We start from the raw sequence: 11,004 nt of genomic DNA, 5'->3' as shown, positions 1-11,004 counted from the left end.
AATTTGCTACCTTTAGTGGAACTTCTTCTACCCACTTAGTGAAGTAGTCCATCGTTGTAAGGATGTATCTGTGCTATTTGGAAGAATGAGGAACAATCTATCCTATAATATCGATCCCCCACTGCTCAAATGGTTTCTCAATGTTAACTGGTTGTAAAGGAAAGGCTAGTTTCCTTTGTCTTCAACTAGCAGTTTGGAATATCTTACATTTCCTTACATACTTATGGCTATCTTGGAACAAAGCTGGCCAATAATACCCAGCATGCAATATTTTGTATGTTGTAGTGTCTCCTCCAAAGTGTCCACCAGCTAGGCCATCATGGAGTTCCTGTAAAACCGTTTGTGCTTCAGATTTTTCTAGACATCTTAACAAAATAGAAACATAATTTCTCCTAAATAGCACATTATCAATGATTTCATAGTGTTTGGCTTTTAACCTTAGGGTACGTTTGTTTTTGTAGCTGAATTCAGGGGGGGCATATCCATTTTTCAAATAAAAAATCAGATTAGTGTGTTGAGATTTAGAATCAATATTACTTATCTCGTTTACTTGTGTAGTACTACTTGAATGCTCATGATATGGTATATTGGAAGCTCCTACGAGTAACTTGCAAAAACCTTATCCTCTAACAATTTTCTCTGGTTCAATATCAAGGTCATATTCTTGTAAAGCTATCACCCAGTTAGCTATTTTCACTCCTACTTCTCTTTGAATTAGCAATTATCTCATTGTAAAAAATGGGAGTATCACTTTTGTATGTGTTTTGAGGAGGAAAGGTATAAAAAGTTTAACAGACTTAAATACAAGAAAGGCTTGTTTGTCGACCTCTGAATAATTAAGCTCAACACCTTGCAAATTGGAACTAAATAAAGACATGGGTGCCTCCATCTGTTGATCATTGATTTGTGTTAAAAACAATGACATAAGATGTTTGAGTGGCCAAAGTGTACAAAATGAAATGATTAGAAAAATTAGGAGTATTCAATGCTAGAGCATTAATGATCGTTTGTTTGATTGAGTCAAAATATTCTCTTTCGTTATGTCCCCATTTGAAGACTAAATTTTTCTTAATCGTGGATTGAAAAGGTAAAACAATATGAAAGAAATCAAGAACAAATCTTTTTACAAAATTTATTTGTCCTAGGAATGATTGCATAGATTTCTTATTATGTGGTAAAGGGATATCAGAAATCTCTTTTATCCTATCAGGATCAATGTATATGCCATTTTTGGATACAATAAACCCTAAGAGTTTACCTTCATTAAGAGCAAAGAATGATTTTTTAGGATTTAAGGAAATCCCATACTTTTTGCAACATTCAAAGATTTGCTTTCAATCATGCAAATGGTTGCTCTTTTTCTTAGAATAGACAATTATGTCATCCAAGTAAACAACAACCATTTTATTGATAAAACCTTTCACAGCTACATCCATGGCTCGTTGGAAAGTAGCTCCAACATTGATCAAACCAAAAGGTATTTTCTGATAAGAATATGTTCCCCATTTGGTTCTGAATGTAGTCATTAATCTATCATCTAGATGCACCAGGATTTGATTATATCCTAAAAAACCATCAAGAAAAGACATTAACTTTGAGCCAGCTATTGATTGAAGTATTTGATCCATTTTTGGTAATGGGAAATTATCTTTTTGACATGCTCTGTTGAGATTTCTAAAATCTATGCAAATCCTAATATCGCCATTCTTTTTTCTGACAGGTACTAAATTTGAGACCCATTTCGAATGTCTGACAGGAAAGATTATTTTGTATTTAAGGAGTTTATTCAGTTTTGATTTGATTTGACTTTCAAGATTAGGGTGAATTTTCCTTAATTTCTGCTGTACAGGTTTCTCATAAAAAATCATTGGAATTGTGTGTTAAATAATAGAGGTATCATAAGTTTTTAGATCTTCATAATTCCAAGCAAAGATACCTTTGTTCTTTTTGAATAATCTAATGAAGGAAAATATTTCATCAGGTGAAATTCCAAGTCCTAGATTGACATATTGTGGTTTGGCATCTATACCAAGATTTACTAATTCAAACCTTAAAGTTGAACTTTTAAGTTTTGTATTAGTGACCTTTTGAATCTATATTTCATGTCATACAGATATTCTAGTTTAACCACAGATTTAGGAATAGGGTTTTCATTGATTTTTTGCTTTAATTGTAGATCATGATCACTTTCATCTATGATTTCATCTTCATAAGATTCCTCAAATGTTAAAAAATTCAAGATATCTTCATCATGATTGAATACACGCCAATTGGTGACATTATCTGGGATGGATGGTCTAAAAATTAACTCAATAGGAAATATATCTGGACTATAATCCTCGGATGGAAGGAGATTAGAAGCTACATTAGCCAGGAGATATGCTGTTGCATTCTGTGATCTAGGAATAGGAGAGATGTCAAATGCTAGAAAATGACAAATAAGATCTTGAGAAAGTGATTGATAATGTTTGAGTTTTCCTGAAAGACAATGAATAGTATTTCTTACTTGTTTTATGACTATTTTAGAATCACCAAATACTTTCAGATATTTCACATCAAGACTTATTGCTTTATAAAGACCTTGGATCAAGGCTTCATATTCTACAGTATTATTGGTACACTCAAATTCTAACCGGCATGATAACATTGTCTTTTCACCTTTAGGATTTACTAGAACACATCTTGCTCCTGCACCATCATTAGATTTAGAACCATCAAAATATAAGGACCAAAATAAAGGGTTATCTACAAGTCTATTTACAACATTATCTACAACAATAACACACTTAGAGCTATCGGTCTGTGAAAAATTCTCAACTTGTGATTTTATATTACTAACCAAGAAAGGTGATTGTTGAGCGTTGAAATTCCCGAAAAAAGATTAGCAGAATAGTTAAGAATATTATTATTGAAGGCTACTAGTTCATTTTCCTCTTCAAATTTTGTTATTGTGTGAGTCAGGCGTTTTTCGTGGTTGATTTTTATTTAATTTGGCTTCCCATTATAAGGAAGCCACATGTGAGACTAGTTGGTTGAAATATAACCATGAAGCTTTTTATACCAATCTCTGCTAAGAATTAAACCATAAAACTCAGGGATGTCAGCAATCAATATATCAGTTATTTGGACAACCCTTGGATCAGAAGATAGTCTAATAGTAACTAAATTTATTTCTCCTAAAACTTGAACCTTAGTTCGATCGAATTGGACAATATGAATTGCAGATTTTTGAGGTTCAATATTTAATTTGGAGCAAACTGATGCTGGCGTTATATTTGATGAAGCTCCTGAATCAATTAAACAGTTATGCAAATTCATATTGTATATTTCATAAGTCAAAAGAAATGGAGGAGTGTGAGAATTAGATTTATCTCTAATCAAAATGGCATCGGTAGAATCCACTTTATCAGATGGTGGCTTTCCCGACCCTCTGGCAACTTTGGATAATACACTAGTTGGAAGAGGAGAAGAAGGTATTACATTCAATTCTTTTAGTAACAACTTTTGTTGCTGTTTGAGCTTGTTGAGTTCATGCAGAGAAATATTTGCTCGAGCCTTCTTCATATCCTCAATTATGTTGTAATCCATAGAATCTGAAACTACTAGAGTCTTTGGTGATGATGGAGGATTAGATGAGGATGGTTTTGTTTGGGGAGATGTGATAGGAGTTTTCTTTGCGGGAAATTTCTCTTTAGTAACAGGATTTGGGTTTTTTCTCTTTTGATTTGACTGATTAGGCTCCATGGTACTTTTTCTTCTGGTATTTATTGGTAGGGTTTCCTGTTCACTTTCATTATCAGAATTGGGTAAAATAAAGTCCCACATTCCATGGAATTCAACTGTTTCTTCTTCCTCTGTTTCTTCAGCCGATAAAGCTGTATCTTCTTCTTCATCGTCATCATATAAATCAGATTCTGCAATTGATATAACGTTTGGAGGCTGAGGATTTACTGGCTGGTTTCTTTCAAAATGCCTAAATGGTTTTTTAGATGAAGATTCAACTACCTACTTTTTAATCTTAACCATTTCATTGGACATAGTTTTAAGAACCTTTTGTAGGCCCTCCATGTCATATGGATATTTGGTTACTTTCTTCTTTGATTCATCTCTAAAGGTTACTTTCTTTGATTTTCTTTCCTCTAATGCATTTTTCTTTTCAATGGCCAAGATATGTTTTTCAACAGCTATTGCTTCTTTCATATTTTCTGCTAATGTTGGTTTGGTAGCCCTATCAACAAAGATGGTTGTGTTTGAGGGTAGAGTAGAAATGTACCATTCATTTTGGACCTCCTTGCTAGGTTTGGATGCCATGGGTATTTTATTTAATAACTTATTGAAATGTGAGTTGAAGTCCTTAGTGGGTTCTTTTGGTTTGGCTTTCAAATTGGAGAGGTCATTTATCAAGATTGCTGTAGATCTATCATCTCCAAATTAGTTAAAAATTTCGCTTGAAAAGCATCCCAGCTATTAATAGAGCCTGATGGTAATGAAAAAGTACCATGGCCCTGCTGCTCCTTGTAAAGTATATGGGAATAATCTTACAACTGCATCTTCTTCTTCTACTCCCTTCAAATTAATGGACACCATGAAATTATTTATATGTTCTTCAGCTAACATGTTATTATCACGGTTAAATTTAGGTAACCATTTTTTTGGGTGTGCTGGAAATTGGCTCAAAGGTCCAGCCATTCTAATAGCTCCTGGATTGGTCCATGGCCTTGGCTGAGGTTGATTATGTGCCATTGTTGGGGTATTAGTAGAAGAGAGTGAAGTAGTGGCTGAAGGTGATTGGGTAGAGGGTGAGGTAGCTCCTGTACCTGTGTGAATTACGATCTAGAGTTGGGAAGAGGGTGTGTGACCTTGTAATGATATGGATGGGATGGATGATGATGATGATGAAAGAACTTCGCTATTAGATTCTGATGGTGTCTTCATAGCACTTTTACCACTTGGTAGAGGGAATTCAACTGGTGGGATTCCAAGTTTTTCACTTTGTGTTGTATTCAGTGGTTGCGATGGAATATATTGAGAAGTGACACTGCCTTGGGATAACTCAGACTCTTCTTGAGATAGTGACATCCCCTGCAATTTGTGAATCAAAGATTGTACTTCAGGGTTTTCGGCAGAAAAACTATCCGACTTGTTTAGGATTTTAGCAGTGGGTTCTCTAATTTTCTTTTCAATTTCTCATTTGGGCATAGGAGATTTGGAATGCGAACGAGAAGTTGGAGGTGATGGTGAGGGAGTTTTACTCTTAGAATGGTCTGTAGATTTAGATTTACTTGCCATTCATAGTCAGGCCCTCCTTCTAGCACCAAAATTGTTGATGCCTCTAGAATCATTGCACCAATAATTGGGGATAACCAGTCGGTTCGGCCCTTAATGCAGTTCCTTTTCCATTTGGTTTGGTGGCTCTGACTGGATAGTATGGGACCAATTTCCCAATAAAATGTGTTTTTGAATGAATGGGTGTTTGATATATATAACAAAATGAGAAATAGTTTAAACAATAAGCTTATGAAAATATACAAATATATATATATATATATATATATATATATATATATATATATATATATATATATATATATATATATATATATATATATATATATATATATATATATATATATATATAGATATAACCCGGGTAGTCCTAAACCAAATGCGACTTATAATGATTTCTAATGATCAAATGCTAATGAAGATAAAACACTTGATTACAAAAATTTAGGCATGAATAATGATCACTTCAAACAAAGTGATATAAAACATATCGCATATCATAATAGAATCAATTATCATCATATGTATAAAGAATATCAATTCTGGCTTATTCAGTAGTGATATAATACATAATAGTATGAATAGTAACATATAATAACAAAATTGAAATCGAAAGACTGTTTAATTGCATAATCATGAAACAAAAGACATTGATAAAAATACCATTTGTATTTGAAGCCTCTTATGAAAGTAATAGTCTGGTCCACTATTCTTATTATGCAAAACTTCAAAAAGATACAGAAGTGCAAGTCTTCTTGAAATTCCTTTACAGAAAGTTTGAACCTTGATCCTTGTTTTCTACAAAAATAAACTAAGAAGTGCAAAAATGCTATCTTCTTCAATCTAGTTTTTAATACAAATTTCAGGACCCTTTCAAAAATGACATGAAAGGGTCTTTATAGAAAAAATAAAACAAACTATTCGTAAAAAGTGCTTCAAATAGTTGGAACAACCTTTTCCTTCAAAACATGGGATTTCATGTTAAAAATAAAAATGTGATATCCTTTGAAACGATGGATCACATCTATGATTCTTCCCTTGGCCTTAATTGACATATCTCGAGCAAAGTTTGGATCTCTGGAGGATGATTCATCCTTGCATGCATCTGACCTGTGTAAACTACATCTGAGAGTTCTAGCATCATGCGATCGGGTGCGTCGGCAAGACATTTGATGATCATTTGTTGGCTGTGTGGCTTGACTAAATAGAACCAATAGGTATCCCATTTGAGGCTTTTCAATATATTGAGTTTCTCCTCTCTGGTATTCAAATCCTGCTTCCATTGCTTTTCCAACAATTTTGCTTTTAGAAGGCTTTCTGGGGACACTCAAAAATTAAATTAACACTGTGTAAGTTATCATTGATCAGATCAATGATATTGTTCATTACTGCTCTAGCCCTTGAATTTTCCCTTTTAGCTTTGATCAACTATGTCTCCCACTCTGCAAATAATATCTCTTTATGAGATTCTTCAATTATTGGCAATTTCATAACATTTCCCTTTTCTGTGTTTTTCCAAAAGATGTAACCTGTGATTTTGTCATCCATGTCCTCGAATTCCAAGACAAGAAATTATTTATTTCTAGGGATTCCTTTATAGATTCCTCAACTTTGGGATTGTCTTTGAATTGTTATATTGAAAGCTGTAGTTGCTTTATTTGCTCATCTTTATATTTCATCTCTTCATGATGTGCCAATTTTAGCTTTTCAAAATCCTGAGATAGATGTTGTTGTTTTTCAATGGCTTGTTGATCAATCCTCTATCTTTCTACTATTAGCTATTATTCAAGTTGTTTAATCCTTTGATCCTTTTCCTTGACCAACTGATTAACTTCAGTTGCTTTATCTATTGTGACAGATGTATATGCTCCTGCAAATTGAGATAATTTGGTCAAGTCCTCTGAGGGATCGACCTCTGAATCCTTCCAGATGATGTTCATAGATTCATTCTGAGGGACTGTTGTTGATGCTTGGTCTATCTTTCTCTTTTTTCTTTTCCTTTTGACCACAATTCTGTGTTTAGGGCTGTAGAACATATCCAGAGCATGAATTTCCTCAATGATTAATGTAATCTCTGATGATGGATACTCATGGATTGATCTCAAATTCTTTCGGGACTGATTCCTTACTGGATGGTCTTTTAATCATAGGATCATGAATAATAGGTTGTTGTTCTATGGGAGACCTTGGGGTGATAATACTGTGTGTATCGCTTGGACTCTTGATCTTTTGATCAAATTGTTCCCATTCTTTGATCAATATTAGATCAATATGAATATTTGTGCCCAACTGTTCACTAGCCTTGTCACTTTTCTTGGGTGCATTGGAAGATTTCCCTACATCCTGCTCTGTGTTGTGCTCTACTTGCTGAATGACTAGCATAGTATTTAACAAATCCAGTTGTACCGTCTATAGTCTTTAGATTTTGTATTGAAAGAATTGATCTATTTTCCCTAATCCCAACTTAATTTTTGCCGGGTGGCTTACTTGTGTAAATTCCTCTGCTGATCTAAATAAATCATCAAATTCATCATCTTCATGGATGAATGGTTTGATCTTTACCTGAGTAGCAAATTTGAAAACAAATTTATTCGGGTCATATTGTCTTTTAGGAATAATAGCTAGGTTCAAACCCTTTGACTTCTCAGCTTCAATTTGTGCATGTTTATAGTCATGCAATGAGCATATGTCATAGCGGATGAGAAAAGTAGGCCATAATTGTTTTTTGGCTTCTTTAAGATTTTTTGTAAGCCCTTTTTCAACTATCTATTAGGCGATTTCTCTGGCCAATAGTTTATCTGGGATATAAAGAGGGAGAAAATGCAGGTCAGTGATGCTACCATAAACCATAATGTATGTGAAAATCTCTTCCCCATACCAATTGCCAATTGATGTTAGATCAATACCAGCCTCCTAAGACAGCCGAGGAGCTGGTTTATTAAATATGGTTTGATGAATGGGTAAGATGAAGCCATGACGGATTTTATAGAAATGATTCTTATACTGGGTTTTCCATATGATTTTATCATAAATATGGATGGGGGTTGGGTCTTGGATGGTCCATTTCCATCCCATAATAGAAAAAGCAGAATTAAAATAGATGGTATCAACTATATAGGCACTCATATAAAATGGGGGAACTATCCGGGTAGAAACATGTCTGTTTTTCCTATAATCTAGTATTTGAACAACCATTTTATCAGATAGAATATTTTCCCAATCCATCACAGAAGAATTTGATGCTGTTTCTATTAATGGAACCATTTTAATGGAAAATTTAGCAGAGTTGGGGCTTCTAAACAATCTACACATCAATGCTATAGCATAACAATATGGAGATTCTAGAGAATCCACAGAGTACATGCTAGATGATTCATGCTTGTGCTTGTTGGGGAAGTGTCTCCACTGTATGATGGGGTCCGATTCTATTTGATTCTCCATCACGAAAGCCTTGAGGAATGATTTATTATAGCACTTCTAGGGTTAAGGCAAATGATACATCTTCTTCAAGTCTTCAGGCTTGAAGGATCCAAACATTCTTCCACCAGCTGGGAAGAGCGTCCTATCAATTATATTGACGCTTTCAATTACCCATTTTACCATATCATTATATGACAAAATCTTTGGGCGAGCTGCTATTCAATGAGGAAAAAGTGTTTTCTAAATCACCCATTTTGTTTTCTGACTCTGTTGCCCCATCAGCTGTTGCATGTCCTTCTATTACCTTTGGATTTTATTTTTCCAACATATCATATATGCCTTCCCATGAGATTTTCCCACAATCTTAACATGTAGTATCTGAAATTAACACAATCTTTCCTGTCCTTCCGCCACTGCAGGGGAAACCTTTTTCTTTCGAGCTTTCTTTGGCATTTTTGCTGGATGCATTCTTTCAGATTCAAACTGTAAAATGAGACAGAAGACAGTAATAGGATAAAACTTCACCGAATAGCTAAAGCTTGCAACAATAGTGATGATATTAGTATAGACATAAATGAGAACAGGAGGAGTTGATGTGAAAGATTTCGTATTTGATATTAGCACGAAGAATGAAATCTTGAAGGACAAAAGTCATAACTGTTCTTAATGTTTTTCCGTAACCAATGATGTGAAACTTTAATGTGCAATGAATAGATCGCATTGCAGGTTTCCAGAGGTCTTATGAAGATGTGTGCCATAAAATCTCCAATCTTGCGATGAGCGATTTCAATATTTTAATATTTTAAAACGTGAATCATATTTCGCGAGTCGGGAGTGACAAGCGCCATGTTTTAAGAGTCTTTTGAACTTCTGTGATTGTGATAAGTGATGACCTGGACCTTTCCTCATCTAACTCATCTGGATCATGTTTTTTCTTTATTTAAACCACTTTATTATTATCAATATCACAATACAAGTTTCCAGAGGTGAGTTTGACTTGCTTATGCTAAGATGGCGATATGCAATGAATGCATATCGCATCGCAAGTCTCGAGGCTACTTTCTTTTGATTTTCAATATATGTGAAGTCAGAGTATTCATATCGCATCACATCATTTCCACATATTGTTAAAGCATTTCTTTTGGGATCAATGATATGCGATATGCGATATTCTTATCGCATCACATATTTGTCAAGGGATTATTTTAAAAACTTTATGTTTAAGAATTTCGAAATATTCGCATCGCAACATGGATATTTGGATTGGATTTTTCTTAGGCTCAAGCCAATTCGATTTGTGATATATTTCTATTATAAAGGTTTTATTGCTTCACAAAAACTAAAAAGGGCCCTATTTCTTATTTAGCATCTTAGAATAAGATTAAGAAAAAATTAAAATGGGTGGGGGGGGTTGTTGTATAGCACAACAGGTATTCATATTAGTCTCATCTCAGTAGTTCGGATTTAAGAGAAAAAGGTTCAGTGCTATAACAGAGGAAAGAAGCTCGCATATATCTTAGGAGGGTTTAGATTATCTTTGAAATTACAGTTCAGGTGTCACTGTATGGTAGTGCAAGTTTCGATGCAAACAAAATGAAGAAGGAATCTTTGTGACAACAGTAAGATAATTGTTGCTTATGATAGTTTCGGTGACATCATAGTGAGCAGTTGGATTGCAATGGAGCTCAGATTAACCAAAGTTCGATGCTATTAAGTGCTGCTACAATGACAAGGTATAGTGCAGTGAAGATGGTTCTGCACTGCACATTGACAAGGTCTCACAATGAGACAATTCTGTTTTTATCACAGTAATAAGGGCTCGTTGCTCTCATAGTTACAAGGATGACTTGATGGATGATGTCTTGGGTCTAGAATGTAAGGGTTTTGGTCATCTCATCTTTTGAATCTACTAAAGGAAGAATTTGTGACTGGATTTTCCTCGAGGGGGGTTTTTCCCTCGCAACATGCCTATATCTTATGTTCACTTCTAATTGTTGCTTGGCATTAATATTGATGATAAGGAAAGATAATACTAATAATAAAAACATCACGAGTTAATGTCATGTTGACATGGAAATTTTTTGATATACCAACAAGGGGAACTAACTCGATCGCAAGCCCCAATTAGACCTGCTTTTGTTTCGAATGGCTATTTCCAACGGGTTTTAAGGAACCCCGTAAACTGTTAAATGCGTTGAGAGATGGCTTATGGGAGGAAGACTTCAATTAAATCAACAAAATAAAACAACTAACCTTTATGTATTAAATCCTATCTACACTACTTCTAACTACTCTAAT

The sequence above is a fragment of the Pinus tabuliformis genome, chromosome 1_1, assembly GCF_031772625.1.
Source record: "Pinus tabuliformis cultivar Carrire ecotype Pingquan chromosome 1_1, CPIR1, whole genome shotgun sequence".
Taxonomy (NCBI): domain Eukaryota; kingdom Viridiplantae; phylum Streptophyta; class Pinopsida; order Pinales; family Pinaceae; genus Pinus; species Pinus tabuliformis.
This window is presented reverse-complemented; position numbering follows the sequence as displayed.